The sequence below is a fragment of the Typopeltis vanoorti genome, chromosome 1 (assembly GCF_054136105.1).
Source record: "Typopeltis vanoorti isolate ZY-2024b chromosome 1, IOZ_Tvanoo_1.0, whole genome shotgun sequence".
Lineage (NCBI taxonomy): Eukaryota > Metazoa > Arthropoda > Arachnida > Uropygi > Thelyphonidae > Typopeltis > Typopeltis vanoorti.
The window spans coordinates 164,912,498-164,936,599 of NC_143549.1; positions in this window are offsets into that span (position 1 = coordinate 164,912,498).

The window sequence follows — 24,102 nt, forward strand, 5'->3', positions numbered from 1 at the left end:
AATTGACAACGGATGGAGATACAGGAAGACCCGTTTGCTAGAGCCAGCGTTTCCCAAACTTTTCTTACGACGGAACACTTCATAAATCCTGAAATTTTCACGGAACACCTTGGTTATTTTGCAATGTATTAATTAATAATTAATGGTTAATTTATCTGATTTTTATTATTAATTAATAATTGATCATTAATCATTAATTAATAATTAATTACAAATCAATTAAACATAAACACCATTAAATTGACTTGTTCTGATTTTCTTTCACATATCCCATTCTGATCAAAAATTTATAATATTATAAGTACTCCCGAGTGAATGCAGACTTTTTCTCCTGTGTGCTGGTAGTTTTCCCCTCCTTTTGAACATCCTGGAGATCGCTTTATAGGCTGGAGGTGGATGACTCACTATCTGTTGCCTCACAAACACCTTCAATAAGAGATTTCTTAATACCAAAATTAAACAAAGTCCCTTGTCTCTTATTCATATCATAATTTAAATCTGTAGGCCTATTACTTTTAAAAAATCACGGTACTACCGTTTCGAAACAAGTACTTTCACCCTACAATACGAACTAGAATACAGACTACCTTGATCTTCAATTTTAGTGGAAACATTTCCTTTATACTTTCTTGCTGATTGGTCTATGTTAACCTTTGCAACACAGATGTTATTTCTTTCAGTTTTGAGAACAGAGGATACTCTGCCCATTGTTGTAATCGGCTCGCATGCAATTTTTATGATCGGTCATAAACAGCAGTATTCTCTTTCCCGATTGTTGAAAGATTTCGATGTGTGAAAATTAACAATAATTCATGAATATTTACATGTTTCAAAATATGCCGCTTGGTCACTGACATTTGCTACACAGATGTCATTTCCTTCAGTTTTGAGAACAAATAATACGCTGCCCATTGTTATAATCCACTTTCAGGCAATTTTTATGGCCGGCCATAAACAGCGGTATTCCCTTTCCCAAATGTTGAAAGGTTTCGATATGTGAAAATTAACGATTATTCATGAATACTTCCACGTTTAAAAATACACAGCTTGGTCACTAACATTTGCTACACATATGTTATTAGGCGTTCTGGGTCTGAGCTTTTCGACATATCACGAATATTATTCTCCTCAGAATATTTCCACTATAAAATATTTATTTATGAAAAATGCTTAGAAAACTAAAATGACAAATTCCAGGAAAACTTCTCGCGGAACACAGTTTGGGAAACCCTGTGCTAGACCATATTATCTGGCCATAATATTTGAAGGAAAAAAAAAAACAGATAACGGAAGACGATATAGATTTCCAACTTGAAACTTTTTGAATTAGATATGGAGTATTTTATATATAGGATGTTCAATATAATTTTTAAGAGCACAGCAAAATGTTTTGCTAATGAGTAGAAAAACTCATTCCTGATAGGATGAATCGGTATTGATTGAGTGAGTAGACTTCAGTTTTGTGCCTACAGGCACGAAAAATTTGGCAGGCATATATTTATTTTTTCTGGCGAGTTTGACATAGGATTCATATTTATTTTAAAGCAATGACAATAAATGATTAAAAAAGTAACAATTTTATTAAAATCATCATTATAATTTTAATGAAATAAAAATATCGTTTAATATATTATAATATATTATTATATTTAATTTATTATTTAATTTAATAATTTAATTTAATATTAATTTATTTAATATATTAATAATAATTAATATATTCTATAACTATATATTAACTATAACAATTAACTACATTAATAGTATATTGATATATAATTAATATTAATAATTAATTATTATTAATATATTAACCGAGCAATTAGCGTATCCGCTCTTCAGCCGGTTCGAATCCCGCTGTGGACATGGATGTTTGTGATTGTCTGTGGAAATACTAGTGGTGTGGGCGGGCGGTAGATGGCGTTGGTGTGGTTGGTGGATTGAGTTGTGGAGTAGGTGTCCTCCCTCGATGAATCTTTGGACTTCCTGGAGGTCGCATAATAATAATAATAATAATATTTAATTAAAATCAAACGATTGTTTGACTAAATTTTGTGTAATTTTAATAAAATAGTTAATTATTAAAATCGGGCCTCCGTACATGATTCACATTTGGAATCTCTTGTGTTACGTGTGTTGAGGCTTAAATGCTGTGAAGAATTCATGTTAGAGGTTTAATGGAATATTAACAGCACTGAGAAATGATTAAAACTAATTTTAATACTTCCAATATTTCGTCTCCGTCACACTATTTCGTTTTTGTAATCTTCGGGGATTACAAAAACGTTTTGTAACAACACACACACACACAAATACAATAAAAAGTGAAACTAAAGTCCTATGTAGGTAGTGCGCCCTCTATGGGCATTTGCAGGTGGCCTGGATGTAAAGAGGGATCTTTGATAATTAAAGTTTCCCAAATTTTGGGAAGTTTAATGCAACCGTATTTGTTTAAATTAGGTTGATTCCTGAGTGCAGGTGCAGATTCAAAGAATAGTCTTTCTTTATTGAATTTACTATGGTGGAGCATAGTAGTTTTTTTCAGGAGATTCTATGGGATGTATCCAAAACATGGTCTGCAAAGCCAGACTGACCATAATTGTGTTTGCAGATGTAAGAACTGTGTTCTTCTAATCGGATGGATGCTGACCTGCTTGTTTGTCTAAAGTAGGCAAGTTTACAGGAACAAGGTACTCTATATACACCAGACACTGAAAGAGGAGGGAGCTGGTCTTTAGTGGAGCGGATAAGAATAGCAAGTTTACGGTGGGGCTTAAAAGCTGTATGGAGGTTGTACTTTTTTAATGATCTGGCTATTTTTTCTGAAGTACTACGTATGTAAGGAATAGTGATGGCATTTCTGAAGTCCTTCTGAAGAGATGGTCGGCGAATGGAGAAGGACTTGATTATTTTTTTAATTTTTTAGGTCATTATAGCCATTGGAAAGGAAGGTGTTGTGTATGTGTTTGAGTTCGGTTGACAGGGCAGTTTTACTTGAACAAAGATTTCACTTTGTATTGCATTTGTGTATGTGTTGTTACAAAAAGTTTTTGTAATCCCCGAAGATTACAAAAACGAAATATTGTGACGGAGACGAAATATTGGAAGTATTAAAATTAGTTTTAATCCTTTCTCAGTGCTGTTAATATTCCATTAAACCTCTAACATGAATGATCTCTTGTGTTACGTAATCCACAATATGGAATCATAATGTAATTAAATCTAATTACTTTCGAAACTTCATTACGCTCAAACGAGAAATAAAATGGATATTTGTTTACTTCATTTTTAAATATTTTTGCATTGATGATTTCAATAAACTATTACGAAACTGTATTGATTTTTTTTGTGTGTGTGAAAAAGTTGCAGTCAATAAATAAACAAATAATCTAAAAAATGAAAACACTATCTGCATAATATACGAGTAAAATGTATGAGAAATAAAAGACGTCTAATATATTTCTTCCTTTCAGTTTTCATATGCGGCGCCACAAAGCATACTCGGATAATGGGACCAGGGCCATGCAAGCTGACAAACTACTTTTATCGCTCGTGGTTGAACCGCGCCAGAAACTTGAAATGCTATAAAGAGAGGAATAAAAATACAATTCCAGAAAAATGAGTCATAAAGAAAGACGTTGTTAAACTAATGCTACTAACCTTTCGCTTTGCATTGAGGAAATGCATCATCAACATATTGTGATGATTTTGTTTTTAAACCAATAGCGAATCCTTTCAGCTAAAATGAACTATAAAGAATGGTCAGATATATGCCTGTCCTGAATGAACAACAAAATCAACTGAATTTAAATAAGTGGACAAGCAACAGCACAAACACGTCTGCTAACAAATGGAGACTGTCAGGTGAATAGGCAGATAATAATAATAACACAATACGATTGGACTATGATGCAATTTTTTACGAACCTAATACTTCCTCAATACTTACATGAGAAATCACGATATTCGTAAAAATGAAGAATTATAAGATCATGAAAAAATCATCTACTGTATACTATCAAATTTATTTAATCACATAATTGCATCAACATTTTCAATGTTAAATTTTGTTTAAGACGAATTTTTACTGCCAATTAAAACATCTCCTTATGGTAAAAGCATGGCACACGCATTATTCTATTGTTATTTCAACAATAATGATTTCTGCCTTGCAGTTAAATCAGCTTTGTTTGCACAAGATTACAGCATTATTTTCTTCTTCCAAAAAAATATACATATAATTCGCTTTTAATGCTATGCCCTACACATTAAAAACTTTAATCAATGTTAATAAATAAAAGGTGTATTATTAAACTTTAAAAAAATAAAGAGAAAACATTTAAATTAAAAATTCTCAATTATTCTTTTTAATGTATAATTTATTTCAATATGCTATATATAATTTTTAATTTTATATCATAAATATATCTACATAATTGTTTTTCTTTATAACGATTCCACTCCCTATTACTATAATATTAATACACTGCAAATTCATGTTTCAAATAATGTTTATTGAGGCATTAATTTCGCAGTGGAAAAGATTTAATCATAAACATAATACAGTACTGTATTATGTTTCAGAACAATCATTCGTTGCCTTTTATCTGCGTTGCTGAGAGTGTCAATTGTGATAATAAGGGAAGTCATGAGTCATCTGCAGTTCACGTGAAGTGCTGGAGGCAAGGGAGGTGACCATTGACCAGTAGGGAAACGAACTGCTGGTACTTTTCAATATAATGAACTACCAGCTTGCTGTTGTAAAACAGACATAAATCTAAATAATTAATGGCATGCTTTGCCGAAATTTACTTTTCTGATATCATTTATAATTCTGAAATTCGAACTATAAAAAATATCAGAAAAGTAAATTTCGAGCAAGAATCAAAAGCTAGTTTTTTTTCGCGGTCAGGATTAAAAAAAAAAAAACGGGTTGTAGTATGAATCCATCGGTAGCAGGAAATTAAATAAAAATAAAACAAAATAAAATGATTTAATCTGACGATTGCTATTGAACTTTTAATAGTATGATAATTTTAAAAAAGAAAATGCAATAAACTAAAGTAATAAATTTATATAAAGATTACTGGATTATGATAAAATCGCACGTTTGTTTGTCCAAAAGAAAAATATTTTTGGGCTACCATCCCATATATCCAAGTTGTAAATAATTATTGATTTACAAAAATATTTTTTCAAAAAAAGTGCCAGAAAGTTTAGTGACGAATGTCTACTTCTATATGCGACCGCTAATTCATAAGTAGTATAGAAATACGACACAACATAAATTTAAAAAAATTGATTTTAATTAGGAAAAGATTTTCGGAAAATTTTCTAGTGTTTTTTCCTTTTTATTTTTTTTGGGGGGGGGGACGAGTCCCCTGTTCCTCCTCTGGGTGCGCCACTGGACCGTGATATCCTACAAGTCGTTGTGCTACGGACAGGTTGCTTAGATTTTCTCTACACATAGACTGATCACTTGTCATTCGCAGAAAAATTTTACTTTGTGTGTTGGGTACATTCAATTCCATGTACAAAACTGAAAACTTGTATGTAGGATTGTGGAATACATGTGCATTCCAAAATTGTGCATGTGCGTGTGCGATTAAAGCCAAGAAAGGAAGAATTAATTACGATTCGCTTTCAGTGTGTGTGTGTGTGTGTGTGTGTGTGTAGGTTATAATTTTTCTTAGAAAATACAAGTGAAGGGGAGGGGATTAAGATAGCAAAGATAAACTATATAATGACATTCATCGACCTTGTTATAGCTCTTCTTGAATCTAGAATCATATCTGGAACAGGCAGCTCTAGTTCTCTTCAGACAGTTTAACAGAATCACCTCAAGAAAGGCATTCACAACTAAACGAAGTTTGACGGCTAAATCATTAACATCAGACTAACACGAGCGCGCTATCAAGTCGTAATCAATCATAGCACATGGAATTCTGCCGAGATTCCGTTCCTAACGTCCATAGTAGCTCAAAACCTTCCGCTTCTGTCACGGAAACAGTCTTCCCGCTTAGAAATCAGGAAGTAAACAGAGAAACAGCGATCTAAAATTGCCAACGCTCAACTAAGCATGCTTATTATAAAATAGGAATTCTATATCAGTTGAGACGTAATTTGACAGGCATGCGTTTAGGCGAGGACATCGATCTATCTGCAGCTGTGTGAAAGAAAGACTGCTAATTTCTGTCTGTCAGGTCTTTATCATGCAAACCGTTATCGTGTGTGTATGTTTTTAATTCTGTATTAAACTTATTTGATCAAATACAGCAAGGTAATGTATAGCTTTCCATCGAGACAAGATAATTATTGATGCTGACGTTGATGTATTCAATTTATAGTTTATTTTATGTTATTCTCATAACGAGATGTTGCAGAGCCTATGATATAGCACCTCACAAAAGCCAGATAATAAATTGAGAAGGAACCTATTGAGGTTCCTGACTATATATCCTTGAGAAACACAAGACGAGGAAGACTATTCCTCGTCTTGAATAGAGGGAATAAAAGAAAAGGAAGAAAAGCTAGTTTGGTCAGTTTGAAATTGGACAATGTACGAATGCTTACCTCATTCTTGTTTTTTGCAGATTTAGAGGAAAATAGAGAATGATGAATGTCATTTCTGTTGAACAGTGCTCGCGAAAGTGCCTGCAAAAAAACGCATATACTTCTATGAACAAGAAGATAAAGGAGAGAGAAACGAAGAGAGTCTGTGAGACAGAGATTGGAGAGCCTATAAGAGAAGGGAGAGGTAAACAACTGGCTGAAAGGATTTCTTAGGAGGTTTATTATTATTATTATTATTCACCATTGGAAATAAGAAACACTGCTCTATGATAAGATTAATTTCTGTAAATTTATCAGCTGTAGGAGACAAGAAGTAACATCTTGAGGAGAGGACTCGGAGATTCTTAGAGGCTGGGGAAGCTATAAATACGCTATTTTTATGGCATGAAAGACTGGATTTAGGTATCAGCCTAAGAGTTATTTACATAATTTTTACGTTTTGGACATTTTAATGTCATACAACATATATTTCATAGTCTCTCTCTCTCTCTCTCTCTCAATCACGCATTTCAGAACTGAATTTTCTGAAACTGATGATCATACCATCTTGTACAAACATAGTAGATTTATTGGACATTTCACCGGATATTTCACCCCTGGGTATTGCTCTGAAAGTAAATCAGCTTTAAGATCCAAGATCTTCTATACTCAATTCCTTAAACACTTATCACTTTACCATTTTCAGTGCAGCCAGGAAGGAATACTACTGAATCTCTTCAGATTCAGCGCTGTTTTTTTCTTGTACAAATAGGATTTTGTTTTCAGGAAATTGAAAGCTGCAAGAGTTAGCCTGACCTGCACAGAGTCCAGATCTGAACTCTATTGGGAAGAGTCATAACGTACGCTCAGAAGTACACTTGAGGTCACTACCAAGTGACTACCATTTTAATGATATCATTGAACAGATATTTAGTGGAAATTTTACTCAGGAGAGCGGATTGTATACTCGTGGCGTAGGTGGGCTAAAGATATAAGTACTGTGAAAGTAAAAGGGTTCTAAACACTCAGATGTCTATCATTTTTACAAGCTAGTGCATTATTCATAGAAATGTGCTAAGTATGAAAGGAAATGTTGATCTGGTAATAACTAACATATCACAGCTATGATGAAATTTTTCAGAAACCTAATTTCGTTATTAGAGTTCCAATACGTAGTAATTAGACATCGAAAATCTATAATACTAAATTATCTCTCCGTTAATATTAAAGTTATGAATAAAATAGGCACACTACATACGTCTCTCTCTCTCTCTCTCTCTCTCTCTCTCTCTCTCTCTCTCTCTCTAACCCAAAATGGATTGGATCACCGTGGGAGAAGTAGACCCAATCAACCCCCTCCCTCAACCCCCTCCCCCATTAGGGGGAAAGGCCTTCATCAACAGTGAAAGAGAGAGATCAGAGGATGAATGCAGTACAATACACTTACATATTTTATTCAAACGACATTCATGCTTCATTGATAAGAGGTACCATCTTTTAGATGAAGTTAAAGATTAAAACATAAAAAATAAAACAAAATATGAGCACCAATAACCAAAATTAATTATAAGTTTTGAACTAAATCGTCAATTTTTCTACATCACAAAGAAGTCCTTAATTCCTCTTCGCTTTAATTAATTACTACATAAGACTAACAATAAAAAATAAATAAATAATAAATGCGTGTTTCGTTCCAATATATTATTCATTCATCAGCGTGGATATATTAGACTGACTGCAGAGTTTCGAAACTTTAATTTTTAGAACAAATGAGCTCAATATTTGCAGCAGAGTGCGCGATATAAAAATATCGCACAGTCTTTACTTCATTTTAAAACGTAAACGAAGAACAGCGGAATTGTTTTTCTCTACCCTTTTAAGAAATTGATGCGATCCTCAAAATGCAGCTGCTCTTTTATTATACTTGAACATAAAACGGGCCTCCGTACCATTACGAACGACTGGAAACATTTTAAACCCACGAACTGTGCGTTAAAATTTAATTCCTTGCAGTGGTTATTTTTACCGTTTTGTTCTACGTTGTTTCTCCCGAAGTCGATCGTGCGGTTGCCATAGTAACCATGTGGAGGAGAAAGCGTCGTGAAAGTGTGAACACCTGCTGTTTCTTGTCTTCTAGGGCTTTGTTTGTGTTATTGAACCGACAGCTAGCATCATAACAAAAACTCTCGTTTCGGCAAAGAGAGAGTGTCGGATATCGTGCTAATAAGAAGAGGAATATGGACACGAAAATTGTGCGTGCGTGCTTGCTCGGTTTAAAATAAAATTAATTCATAGACTGGAGAAGAAGAAGAAAAAAAAGAAGAAGAAGCTCCAATCATCTAACTGAAATTTATTAGCTTCATAAACTGATAAGGAACACAAATGCCTTTCAATAACTGTGACATATGGATGATCGATCACTCCATTACAAAGCATATATAAAAAAAAGGGGGGGGGGGAGATAAAACGAAAGAAGAAAACTGAACAAAAGTTAGTTCATTACGTATTGTATCTCCAATGAAACAAAAACTAATCTTGTCTAGTAATAAGACGTGTCTCTAAGAAGGAAGAAAAATTTAACAGCTATGGACATGCGTAGTCCGTCTGTCTGGGAAATAATGCTTAGTGTACTTTTTTTTATTTTTTTCAAAAAAAAAAAAAAATTGCGTTATTTTATTCGCTTAATAGATTTTGATTATCACTAACATTGAAAGTCTGATCGAGATAACTATGTAAAAACCAAAATTTAATCAATTTACTTCTTTGATGTTTTTATTTATTATCCGATATATTTTTTACATATATCCGATAAGTTTTGTGGCGTCACCTAAAAAGCATGATAATATTTAAAAAAAAACAACTGATATATGCAGGTGATTATGTTTGAAAGATGTGAAGTGACTGGATTGTGTCTGAAAAATTGTATTTGTTCATTGGCTGATTTGTCTGCATTTTAGGAGGAAAAAATCTTCCTAGAGACTGATTATTTCCTATTTAGTTAAAAAATACCTAGAAAAGAAAGTCATCGATGAGAATTTATATTGAAATAAGTTTCATGTGAATGCTTTTGCCATCCATTAAGGGAATGCTACTTTCTCTTCCATAAAAAAAAAAAAAATAAAAAAAAAATCCGATTTTTTTTTTCCTTAGAAGGGACGGACATAATATATTGTCCCTTCATGGCTGCATTTAATTACCTAAACAACCTTCACGTGCTTAACGAGAATATCAAACGATGATTATTAAATAGCAACCAGGGATCATCCTTCAATGACGTCATATTTTAAGGAAGGATTATCGAAAATATGTGACAATCTGAAACTGAGGAGAAAAAAGTGTCACTATAAAAGAAACAATTTCTTAGAATATGTTGTTGAAATTAAAAACACAGCATTTACATGTTTTAATTTTTTAAATATTAAAAATACATATAATAAAATATAATTTAAAACTGAATTAAAATTAAAATTATTGTTAAATGAAATCAACTGAACGTGATCAAATTTTTAATAATTATTATTTGTATAGTAATCCCATATCGAGAGATTTCGATGAAAGATGACTGCTACGATATACTTAATTATTTGCTTTTACAGCCTTGACATACTTTTGGACAAATAAGGAATGAGGATTTAAAGTGGAAGACAAACTGGAAATTAAAATGATTACGTATCGCATTATTATAATCTGAGAGCTCTTTCATCATACTGTTCCTTGAAAATTCATCGTGATTATCCAACTTGGCATCTTCATTTTTCATATTTTTGCACCAGCAACTTCCAGTTGTTTCTGGTGAGAAACTATGAATTTACTTAAGAAATTACTGTGTGATATGTTGTAACTGCTCAGGATATTATGATATTACATGAATAAATTGTATTATTACTAGCTTTCCATTGACAAGTTTCTTTCAGCTCACTAATATTTTTCGCATCTTATATTTCGGTCTTCTCTTCCATAGTATTTCTAACTTCCACTAGATCAGGTCTTTCTTTGGCTCCTTTTGCCTGCAATCCTGGAATCAGAATTTTTTGTTAATTTTTTTTTGTTTTGTTAATCTTTTCTCTCCCATTCTATTTACGTGATCATACCATCTTGCATTAGTTCATTTGAGTATCTCCTTGAATGTTAACAATATCAAGTTCGTTTCTAAAATCTTCATTTTTAATATGATTGCACTCTTGATGCCATCTACTAATTCCTGTAATTTTGAACAGAGCTCTCATTATCTGTCTCCAGTCTTCGATTAACTGCTGTCCTGTGTACTGCTAGTTTAGTGTTCTGATTAATTTCTCTCATTCCATATAAATTCATTCAGCTGCTTCCTACCATACTAGATTTGCTAATTCCGTTGTCTGTTTTCATATTTAGTTTACCATCTTCACTGAAAATTGTGCCTGAATAGCTGAAATATTTTACTTGTTCCACAGGTTCTCCATTCATAATGCAGCTGAATTTTTCTGTTTCTGCCTATTTTCATAGTTTTTATCTTTATATTACTAACTTTCTTACGAAATTTGTTTAATTTAGAACAATTAGGAATTTACCATCATTTGCATAAAGTAAACAGGTCAGTTCAATATTTCCAAATTTGATATCTGGTTTAATGCCGCTTTTCTTCATTAATGTGGTCCATGTAGATGATAAATAACAGTGAGAAAGCGTGTACGTCTTTGTCTCATACCTGATTTTACATCAAATGTAAGACAAACCTGATTGCTTCAAGTTTTCATCAGCATGCCTATACTTTATTTCAAATAGTGTTTCTCTCTCTCTCTCTCTCTCTCTCTCTCTTCATTTTCATCATCTTCTTAAGTACATTTCAAAAACTTGTACCAGTTTGAACTGTTTTCAAGTACAAAATTAGACAGAAATGATAAATAAATAAAATAAAGATCTGAAGCAATTCAAAAAGATATGCGCGAATGATAAAAAATAACCTGTTTAAAAATCATCTGATAAAATATAATTACATATGTCAAAAACGGCTGCGGGAAGTTCAATTCTTTTGATAACAAATGCTATTACAATACAAGAATTCCATTACGAAACGCATTTTGGTCCTTTCACAGCACAAATGCAATGAAAACGCTGTTTTTAATGCCATTTCAGTTCTTTTCATCAGGCAATGAAAATCATCTGTCTTTATTATTATTAAAATCAAGATACACAACAACATACATTATTGATTACATCACAATATCTTAAGAAATAATTATAGAAAAATATCAAATTATAATTAACTTCTGTGAACTTTGCCATGAAGATATTGTCACTGATTTCTTAGAAATTGCCTTCCTGGAACATTTAAATTTTGTTCTGAAATTCAATAATTAACTAAAAAAATTCACGAAACAAATTAGATAGTTAATTACCTAAACTGATTATCTAAAAATAAATCAATGTAGCTGATTTAATGACAGCAAAAATGATCACTGTAGGTTGCGGCCTTGCTATATTTCCCAGACAACGGAAATTATAGCTAGTTAGGAGATGATTAATGATCTTAGACAATCATAAAAAGGCGTGTTTCGTTTCGCATTTTTCTATAGTTGACATTATTCTAATATCATAGCAAATGAGCTTCAGCCGTTTTTGACTCATTGTACTGCAAGTAATAATTTTGTTTTGCCTAATTTTTTCGCTAAAATAGCCAAAGTGAATGAGTTAACAAAATTTAATTTCGATCCTTCATACAACATTTGATCAAGATAGTGAGAAATTATTATCATTTCAAAGTGTATTGCCAATAAAACAAATAAAATTATGTCAAATTGTTTTTCCAATAAAAATACAATTATAATAAAAAAAAAATCCATTCACAAACCCACAAGGAATTATTATTATTATTATCATTATTGAGAAGGAAAACTGTCGAATTATAGTGGGGAAAATATTATCATTTTATAGAAATAATATTTTTTCCATGTCAATGAAAATGAAATTCTAGCGAAGATAAAAGATAAAAAACGTTTTTTTTTTCTTTCTTTTTTTTTTCAATAAAATAATTTGCTCGAAGACGAAAAATAAACCACATGGCATCTCGTGTTTATCCCACATCCCAAATTTTGTTAAATTCTGTCATATACAGAAGAGTTATTGCAGTACATCATTTCGACAAGGAGTTTTATTTAATTTAATTTTAAATTAATTTAATTTATTCATTTGTGCTTCTCTTGAGAATTTCTAACACCAAATTTGAGTGAAATCTATTCAACCAGGGAGAGGAGGGGGTCTCTTGAATAACTTGCAAACAGACAGACTAACACAACTCTTACCGAATTTAGCTAAAAACATAATAAAAAAAGTATTCTCAGTAACAGACGTCATAGTATTTTTCGGAAAGATTTGTTCAACTTTATTAGTGATCATTTGAAGCGGAATTAATTGATTTCCAAGTGAGTGCTGTCTGGAAAGGTAAATTTATTGAGCTAAACTTGCAATTACAAGAAAATAATGGTGACAGCGCGACTAGGCGTAGAAGGGATGACAATCAATCATCCATAAAGCAAGACGGTAACTTCATCCACGCCAAAGAGAAATATTTGCCACTGTCTCTTCCATGAAGAAAATCATATTTTCTTCGTGGAAGAGAGGCTAATTACTCTCAGTTAGTCATATTTGAATAAGTTGTCTGGCTATATATTTTATCCTCTTCTATTCTGCATTAAAGGGTTTTAAGGAAAAGCTCTGCAAATAAGGGTGAAATCTCTGCTCAGCAAATATTATTCTGGAAGATTTAAGTACAGACTCAATAAACAAAAGCTAGCTCATATTGTGCGTTATGAGGAACTGTTATTCTTTGTGTTTGACCGAAATGAAGGGAAAGGGTGCGTATTCTAGCAAGACCTTACAAAATTTACATGACAAAAAAATCTCTAGATTATAAAATTGTAACAAAATATACAAAAAAGATTCGCATTACTGTAAAGGCAACTTTTAGCTTGCATTTTAGTTTTTATTATCCAAATGATACCGTCTGGTTAGTTCTGAGTCAATTCATATTAACATGAACCACGTACAGTTAAATATAATTGTTGAAAAATCATAAGTTAGTACTCGTTTAAAACGGAAACGAGGAGGCAACAGAAGTGATGAGATAGAAAAAAAGCTCTATTCAGGTTGATTCGTCTTTTAGCTTTCTGCAGAGATGGTAGAAAAAGTGGATAAAAAAACTAACCTTTCCCCACACAGTAATAAGCTTTCGATGGTTCCTTTACAGTTTTTCCTAGGAACTCTGAGAGTTTTAGGGGGATGGAGGGGGGCTGTGTCATAGGATGATAGAGGTAGTCTAGAAACAAACACATAAGTCGATTGATGCACGCTTCATGTCGCACGTAAACTGTAAAAACTAAACAGAGAGTCGATGAATCACATGGACTGGGTCCAGTGATGTCTCTTCAAGTGACGATAAACTGTTTGTATACAATATTTCGGGCAACATATTCTGTAATGCTGTGTTTTTACTCTGATATGATGACTAGCATACATCATGGATCTATTCATAGCAATCTGACTGATAAATGGTTTGGTTTGACTGCTAATGACGGAAAATCAGCCATCTAACTACTTCCATGGATTGAAATCTGCCCTTAGATTTCAACCCATGGGCTTGGGTAGAATTGGAGTACAATACTCTGGTAGAATTTATTTACTTTTGATCTGACATTCTGTCTCTGTGAGTAGTTAATTTTTGAATGGAACTTTATAAAATCAAATATAAAGATTTGCTTTGCAGATGATACAATTGTCTCCCGTGTGAGAATGACAACAAACCCTGCTACAATATAAACTACAAATGGATGCTTCAGTTTATCTTAATAAAAAAGGTTTCACATTAATAAACCTTATATTTTATAGTTTTTCCCGAGTATAATATATTTTGTGACTCTGAATTTGGAGTAATTAAAAAAAAGAAAAAAAAATACAAAACAGTAATAAACCGTATAAAATGCTGTGATAAATCAAACCTCTTTTTGTGCTTTTTTTTTTTTTAATGCATGGAACAATTAAATAGAACCGCGGGAAAGGAATAGTCAGTTTAATATATTTTACTGCTTGAATTTCATGCTACGGGAAATTAATAACAGTTTCTTTCTTCTAGATTTACTAGGAAGGGGTGTAACATTATTATTAAGGTATTAGAAAACTGGTATCACTTTAGTCAAATGAAAGATTGTAATTCGTTGAAATAAGCGCGTAGGTTATAAAAACTTTAAGAATTGAAATGTCTATCACTTGATGCTTAAAATGAAAATTTTCACGATGATCACATAAAGCATTCAGCCTTAGGAATGAAGCAATACTAATTCCATCATCCAGTCGTATTGCATTGTAACACTACTTCCACGTATTTTCCATTACAACAAGCACGACTCTGTGCCCTGAAGGCAATCTCATTAAGATATATGAGTAGACGGTCCCTGGAGCTTATAATGAAGATATTAAATACAGTCTCAGGCATCAATTGACTTCAGTGAAGTTGGCCATTGTTAAAAAGTCACCGCTGGATAGCATCGATAAGGTAAAGTCCGAATGCAACAAGCGAGTTATCCTTTTTTTTATGCAAATTATGGAAACTTTCAGAGGAAATTTTATTTTTTTCGACATCGTTTTTCGACCATTTCGATATTCGATGACTAGACAACACTTATAGAATTCTGTTATAGACATTTATTATAAATAAACACAAAACATTAACCGTATATCGGCAACAACAACAACAACAAAAAAAGATTTATACGTAAATAGTAAGTATTTTTTGTTGGACGAAAGAGCTAGAAAGAATATCACCGGAATATTCTTTGCCGAATATAGGCTATATAAAATATAAAATACTGTATAATGCAAGAAGTTTGAGAACCATATAGAATTGTATAGTGGAGGCAGCGAATACAGAAGCACATTATTATTATTATTATTCATTTCTTGGAATTCTTGCTCATGATTTATGTAAACGGTGATAGCAAGTTGGGCATTTAAATGAGGAAAATACAGAGAGGGTTAAATGTGAAGGAAACTTAGAATAATTAATGTATGCGGTGGAATGCCTGAGACATATCTTTGTGGTAGACTGCTTTTGAATTTAATAGGAGAGGTACTCTCCTCCAATCTGTGGCGATAGAATCTCGCCGAGAGTTGCCGCAACCTTTTCATAACTAGAAACTTAAGGCTGCTCGGAAATCAGAGAATGCTTTTTCTCCGCCTTTCCCTGCAGGCCTCTAAACTTAATCCCCACACAAAGGTCCCCTCTTTTGCCTCGTCTCACGTGCGGTTACAGATGAAAAAGCTTCTTCTAGAGATGAAGGAAAAAATGAAAGAAATGAATGATAGATTGAAGAGCCGCTCGAAGGGATGAAGGAGATGAGATACAGGGTTGGTGGGGATTCACCAAGTAAGCAATAGAAGAGGCCACTAGCTGAAAAAGTTGAAACGTCTGTGTGCTGTGCATTACAAATATGTACATTTACATGCAAATAGCAAAAATTGGGGGCTGCTTCTGGGAGCTTCGTACTCTTGTGTGCACTGTTCTGATGAGGAGACGGAAGTTTTGCCCTTCGTTTTAAAATGCGAGTCGCCAGCTACGTTTTAATGTGAAATTCGGTATCCACGAATAGCACCATCTCTCTAGAAAGTGGCATGCGATGGATGGGATTCAAACTAGGTTTTAACTTGTTAACAATAAAAAATAAATAAAAATTCCGGTTAGTGAATTGGTTGTTTTAAATAGTTTATATTTCTTTCTCACGCTAGCTACTACCATTAGGAACAACCATTACAATCATTAGAAGCAACGTATTAGGAGAAAAGAAATATAGAAATGATCCTATAAAATTACGAAACCGTGGTTTTGCAATAAAGTTATTCTAGAGTGGCATTATTCGTTATCATAAAGACTGAACGTACAGTTCGTTTTGGGCTTATTATTTTACATTCAGGTTTCGCGCATAATTTTATATCTTTTTTTGTCCTATATATGGTTTCAATCAAATAACCAAAAATGATATAATTGAAAAACTTAAATTTTAATAGAAATTATACTAAGTTTCACTAAATGTTTCTTCAGTAGAATGGATTTGCAATATGCAAACAAATAGGTAGACAAATCTTACTTAGGTTGCAAAACGCGCTGAAAATAACTTCAACAAATGTATTGAAAATCGAGCCTTCATACGCCATTGTAAATGTTAATATAAGTTGTCTAATGTGTTTGTATACATCCCTAGGAAGCGCAGACAAAATTTTATACAATTATATATTTGTAATACATGCATATCAAAACGATGTAAATTGCATTCGTTTTCTCAGTATTTATTTATTTTATTTAAATTTTTTTTTTCTATTATGACCAGGAAAGCTTCGCTTCCCAATAATTATTTTACTGTTCAAACAGATGTTTTATTTTAGTTAGTTATTACCTATTTTGCCTAGGTATGAATTTTCCAAATAGTAAGTATGAATTTTCTAAAAAAATTCATACTTACATGGGAATTGGAAACGTGGGTGTTGACATAACTCTTTGTATCCTTGCGATAATGAATTCAAACCATTGTGAGTAGGTAATGTTAAACACACCAGGAAAAGCAGATATTTTTAACATCCACTCTCTTCATCAAGCATTTTTTTTTACATTCTAATTATTTTATTGTGGGATTTACTTTGCCTAGTTTCGAAAGCAGTAGGATTACACCTCATCAACATCTCATCATCTGTTATTATTATCATCAATTTAACAAACGATCCTTTCTTCTTTCAATTTATTCTACACCACAATTACAAAATGTTTAGTGCTTGTCAGCTTGTGAGTTATTCTTCTGTTATTCGTTTTTTTCCCTTTCTCTTTTTGTAAACATATAGTACATCTGTACCATGGAGCTAAGTTTTACTTTGTCAAACACCAGTTGTAATGGTATTAATTAGGAACTACAAAAAACAATATTTTGCGGAAAAAATAAATTAAATTAAAATTAAAATATACTCGCAGTCTAAATTTCACAAAACATCAGCGTTATTTTTAAAATAATATAAAAATTGACGATTTGACTTGGAAAAAGAAAATTATTATTATTATTATTATTATTATTTGTCTCAACTTCGTTTTATTACGTTTCCTACCCCCCCCCTCCCACCACCACAAAAGTCGACAAAACTCGATCATACTAAAGAGCATTGTCGATAACCAAGTAAAAAATACAGACTGGAATTCCCTACTTAAAATAAACGATCCTGTAACATTATACGAGAATTTTCAACTAAAGTTCACAGAAATATACAAAAAAGCAACAAAACCTACACAAACGAGGCGACAAACAGACAACAATCCATGGATAAATGACGACATACTAAATGCTATTACTGAAAAATAAAATCTATGGAAAAAACATAAAAAGTCACCCAGTAACACACATTTACAAACCTTATACAAAAACACAAGAAATAAACTAACAACAAAAATTCATAGGGCAAAAAGACGATACTACTTCCAAAAATTCATGGAATATAACAACAACATTAAGCAAACATGGGCTACACTCAACGAATTAGTAACCTGAAAAAAGAAAACTTCAGCACAAGATTTTTTTGCAAAAAGCTTCGGTCAGGACACAAACCAAGAGGAACTAGCAGACTCATGCAACCATGCTTTCACAAACAACATCACACAACTCAAAAAAGACAAACTACCAACGATCAACAAAAAACTACCAACACAAAGTCAACAACAAACGATGTATTTTCCACCCATAACAAAACAGGAACTGAAAGAAGCAATCCTACAACTAAAACCAAAGACCACTCCAGGAATAGACAAAATAAGACTCACAGACCTTATAACATATTTTGAACAAATAAACCCAATACTTTTGAAACTCGTGAACATAATATTGGACACAGGCATTATTCCACAACAACTAAAAACTGCAGTAATTACGCCAATATACAAACACGGCAAAAGAAACGATACTCATAACTACAGACCAATAGCTACACTATCAGTCATCTCAAAAATTCTAGAAAAAATAACACACACCAGACTACAGAACTATTTACAAAAGTACAACATCATCTCACAAAACCAATATGGCTTTCAGAAAACAAAAAGCACCATTACTTTATTAGAAGACATCGCCGACACAATAAACAAAGCTCTCGACAAAAACAAATACGCCGTCCTTATACTGCTGAACCTAACCAAAGCATTTGACACACTTGAACATGGCAAACTACTCACCAAACTATACTCAATAGGTATAAGAGGAACACTGCATACATGGTTCTAGAACTACCTCTCAAACAGAACACAAGTAACAAAAATAGGTACATGTCACAGTCGGAGTATACAAGTAAAACACGGTGTACCTCAAGGTGCCATATTATCACCCACTCTATTCAACATATACATTAACGATGTTCATAACATATCCATAAGAAGTCAAATATTTCAATACGCAACTACTAGCAATCCACACAGCTCTCCGCAAAGCACAACAAGACCTAAACGAAATCACAACATACTTCCACCAAAACGCAATTCTAATCAACGGCACCAAAACACAGATGTTAATAATACACAACCCAAGAATCATACGCCCAGCATTACTATCGATACATTGTCACACATACCGCTGCATTAACAGCAAAAATACCTGCCAATGTTCCGAAATCAAACCTGTAACACATGCAAAATACCTCGGTCTCTATATAGATCCCCCCCCCCTTAAATGGACAAAATATATAGAATACCTACACACCAAACTCCGGATCATCGCAGCAAAACTCTTCCAAGTTAAAGATATTATTCCACCCAACATAAAAAAACTCCTATATCACAATCCCTACTCAGATACGGAATAACAGTCTATGCAAATATATCAAACAGCCACCTAACAAAATTAGAAACACTACACAGGAAAATCGTGTCAACAGTGATCTGGACACCTTACACGCAACAACCAATATCTGACAAGCACATGGCGATACACAGAATTCTGAGCATTAAAAACCTGAAACACTACATGGCATTAACAAGGAATTATTTCAACATCACCTACCGAAACAACAGAGACACATATCGTATAACACGACCTACAACAACTCTCTACATCCTCACACCCTTCAACAACTCATACAGCTCTTTTGTGAGATCACATCAGATACCCACGCAACTCAACAACCTACCAAGAAAGTTAAAACACGTAGATAACTACAGAACATTAAAAAACGAACTCTGGAAAATATACCAGCAAAGTTAAGAAACCATTAACACTAATATACACATCACAAATCACTAGCATCCAATGCCTACATCCCATACATAAACAGTAGCAACAACACAAATAGTGAAGGCTAAATTCCACTCGCTTCATAAAAGCTAACCCAAGCTTCGAAGTAGGTGGGATTAACTTGCCTCACTCATCTACAAGTAATCCGTATAAGCAAATGCAGAAATTTGTATGAATAATCACTCTTTCTCAAACTTTAAAAAAAAAAATAAATAAATAAAAATAAAATAAAAAAATAAAAAATTATACAAAAAAATCTGTATAATCTTCATTGTTAATATTAGAAGAACATGTGTTGTAAATACATAATATAAAGGCAAAAAAGTATTACTAAAAAATTTTTAATTGGAATCCAATGTAGGAATTGCAGCACTTAGTGCTGAACTCTGTAAAATTATAAGGTGCAATGTCACACAAAATGTTTATTGCATATATAAATATTTTAGCAATCAATAAATATATTATTATTATTATTAAAAAAATATATTATTTTGTATTCAAAATTCTGTATAATCTTTATTGTTAATATTAGAAGAACATGTGTTGTAAATACATAATATAGATGCAAAAAAATACTATTAAAATTTTAGTTAAAATCAATGTAGAAAATGCAGCACTTAGTGCTGAATTCTGTAAAATTATAAGTTGCAATGTCACTCAAGATGTTTATTGTATGTGTAAATATTTTAGCAATCAAAAAAAAAAAAAAAATATTATTATGTAAACTGCAACAAGTAAATAGTAACAGTATTCTCTACCTTATGAAATTTTAAATTATAACTGCAAAGTATTACTATGATTGGATACTAGGATTATTATTCACTTTAATAATGCATGAATAATACATTCTGTCAATTGAAAATTACGTAAATTATAATGATATTAATTATACTTTGTATTGAATCACTTAAAAGAAAAAACGCAGTATAGTTTGCTTAAGTTTTATAGTATATGTGCATGTAATTTATTTAGGAGATAATCAAAGTTTTTTTTTTATGTGGTTTTCTAAGATATATCTCATCGTTCTTCTTTCATGCGTCACTGGAGCCATCCTATCATGCTACTGCAAATAATATTAGGCTTAACTGCCAGATTAAGTATTGTTAACAATCATTTTTATATTGCATGGTACGTGGAATAAAAAAACTAAAGAGAAACAGTTTTATGTTGACAGGCTTGCAACATCACTTCAATCGCAAATCGATGTAGGAAATGTTTTGACGGGAAGGAGAAAAAATGATAAAGAAATACTAGGAACGGTAACAGACATCCGAGAGGAAGAAAGGCAATGAAGAAATAAAGAAAAATAGTGAAACAAATATAAAAAGAAAAGAAAATCCGGGAATGTAGAAGTATCCATTAAGTATTAAAGTCTCGCTTTCTGCAGTTGACTTCAAGGATCACCCACCCACCCACACTGACTGATGTAACACAGCCGAAGTGAGTGAGTGGGGAGAAGTCTCCCTGGAACACGAGACAAGTGGAGCACCTCGAATGGAGATATCGATTCCAGGAAACACGAAGCCAGTTACAATGGTCCACTTCCACTATTGATCAGTTCGAGTCTATTCTTTCATTTTTAGCTCTTTTCATCCTCGTTAGTGAGTTCCCTGCCTTACCTCCCCATTGGTGCTTGTTTTATCTCCCGTATCATTACTTTCCTTCCGTCCCTGTGCGAAAGGTCAAAGGACGTACACACTGCACTCCGTGTCATTACTCCCAAAACCTTGAGATAAGAACTTGAGCAAATATCGACCTCGCAGTTCTTGTACGTATCTGTTACCAGTCTTTGGGCGTGTCTGGCAACACAGGTGTCATAAACATCTATCTGTTTATGTAATCAACACAAGACATAAGAACTTCGAACCTCTCACACTTCAGATTAATCTAGATTTTCTTAAGAATCGCCGCTACCTTCAAGAACCCTCCCACTTTCTCAGAGAACGTACAGGTACTTGAAGATAATAGAAGTACATTGCAAAAGAGAGAAAAAAAAAAGTTATAATTTCATCCTGTGTGTGTCAATAGATAGACGGACAAGATCGTAGTCTAAATAAAGATTTGACCCAGTGACTCTCAAAAAGAGTAATGCGACACTTTGATGCATTCTCAAGAAATCAAAGGGGGAGGAGTGCAACGCAAGTATAACCGTATTATCCAAACAATCTATAACTATGATTTTAAATTTCCCAAGTATATTAATAATTATTATATTCCTACTCTGATTTTGCGAGAAGAAAAATATATTATCGCATTTTTATTAGATTTAAATGATAATAAAATATTTTACGTTATCATTGAAATATGAAAAAACTGTATTTTATGTAGAAAAAATGAATAAAAAATAAAATAGAGCAAAGAAGAAAGTCTTTTTGGCACGAGAATTGTTGCTGTTATTTGAACTGCGTCTTACGAACGAGGGTGCACTTATCCGTGGTTGACGTTAGGCACAATTACGTAAAAGGGATTATTATTATTTTTTTTTTTCGTGTTTATTCTGATATGAGTTTATTTCGTGGAATGCATGTTGAAACTAACATACATAGGTGGCCTACAAAAATTTTGGAAAGGGCCCATATAAAACATTCAACGGGTTTTCATTGAAAGCATATAACCGAGGGAGGAGAGAAATCGTGGTAGTTAAGCAGCTGTTTCCCTATCTTCATAACTAACCTACATGCCAGTATACTAAATTTAGACGATATATATTGCCACGTGTCATGGCAAAACTACCACCGTATCTTGAAACTGCGCCATGCGAAGGTGCCTGAGAGCTTAAAGAGGGCGAAGAGTAAAGTTTCGACGAATCCGATAAATGTTATGGGTGCAGCATGGCCATAACTTCTATCCCTCCTTACTCCCCGTCCCTATTTCCTCCCCTTCTACATCTTTTTTTTAATGTTACGCCCACCTATGAGAGGTTGTAAACGTATAGTACGTGAAAACATTAGGTGTTTTTTTTTTCTATTTTAATTTTTTTTTTTTTTACATAGCCCGGAAACCCCGCTTTAAAGACTAAACATGCAACTTTTTCAAACTACTTCAGGAATCCAATATACGTGTCGGTGGTCTCACGCAGTACGATGAAATTTATCGCCAACCTGAGGACAATCACAAACATTCATGCCTACGATCGGATGCGGAATAACAGGCTGTTGGGTGGAGAGCTGGTACACTAACCATTCGTCCATCCAGACCGCATCCTGACAGTTCTCATGTAACGTTTCCAAAAGTCAAAAGTGAACTTCCAGCATCATACCTTTCCTCAATCTTCTACACGAATGACCAAAGCTATCTCTTCGCACTGGCTAGTGTGTAGTCTCGTCCCCGAATATAAAGGACTGCGATTTATTATTATAATTTTTGTGCATTTTAGATTAGTATGGAACATGCGGGTTCCAACTATTATATACTATTATAAAATGTTGTATTGTATAATTGTGGTGACTTTAAAGCTGACATTTTGACATGAGCAGTTAAGAAATATTCATGCTATCAAATACTTCACCACAATCTTCCCCAAACTTTCATTAGCAAGAAATCAGAAAAATCCCAAACAAACAATCCGGATACTCTGATGCGTTCTGACCATAATAATTATCAACTGTCCTCAAATTTGATGAACAGCGCTTCCCAAACTGTGGGCCGCGGGTCCCCCTTGAGGGCCGTAATTTTTGTTGAGGGGGCCGTGAAATAATGAAAACAAATTTAAAATGTTTTAAGACTAAGTATATATTTTTTTAATCTTAAAAGAAACGTATTTAATTTTTATTATATAATTGAAGCTCTTCATATAATTAGGAATTTATTATTTCTTTTTGAATGGAAAAAATCATAAATTGATGTTGGTTCACAAATTTTGCTTCTTGCTTATTTCGGCGATTAATGAATATTAGTAAATATATGCGTATTCATATAAGTTTCATTTCAAAGATTATAAACGCAAAATCTTGAATATTAATTGTATTGAATATAATACAATAAATATTATAATAATATATATCTGTATTACAATTTTTTTTCGATGGGGGCCGTGAAATATTTTAATTTTCCCAAAGGGGGCCTTGGAATCCATAAATTTGGGAAGCACTGAAACAGACGTATCCTGTCTTATATTACTTTCTTTCTTTCTCTTTAATATTCTAATTGTATAGTACCTTGCAGCTTGCAAATTAGTCCATATTCAGAGACTATTTGTTCTCCTTTTCCAAAAAAGGGAGAAAAAAAGGAGAGAAACATCTCTGAACGACTCAGAAACTTCCTCCTGTAT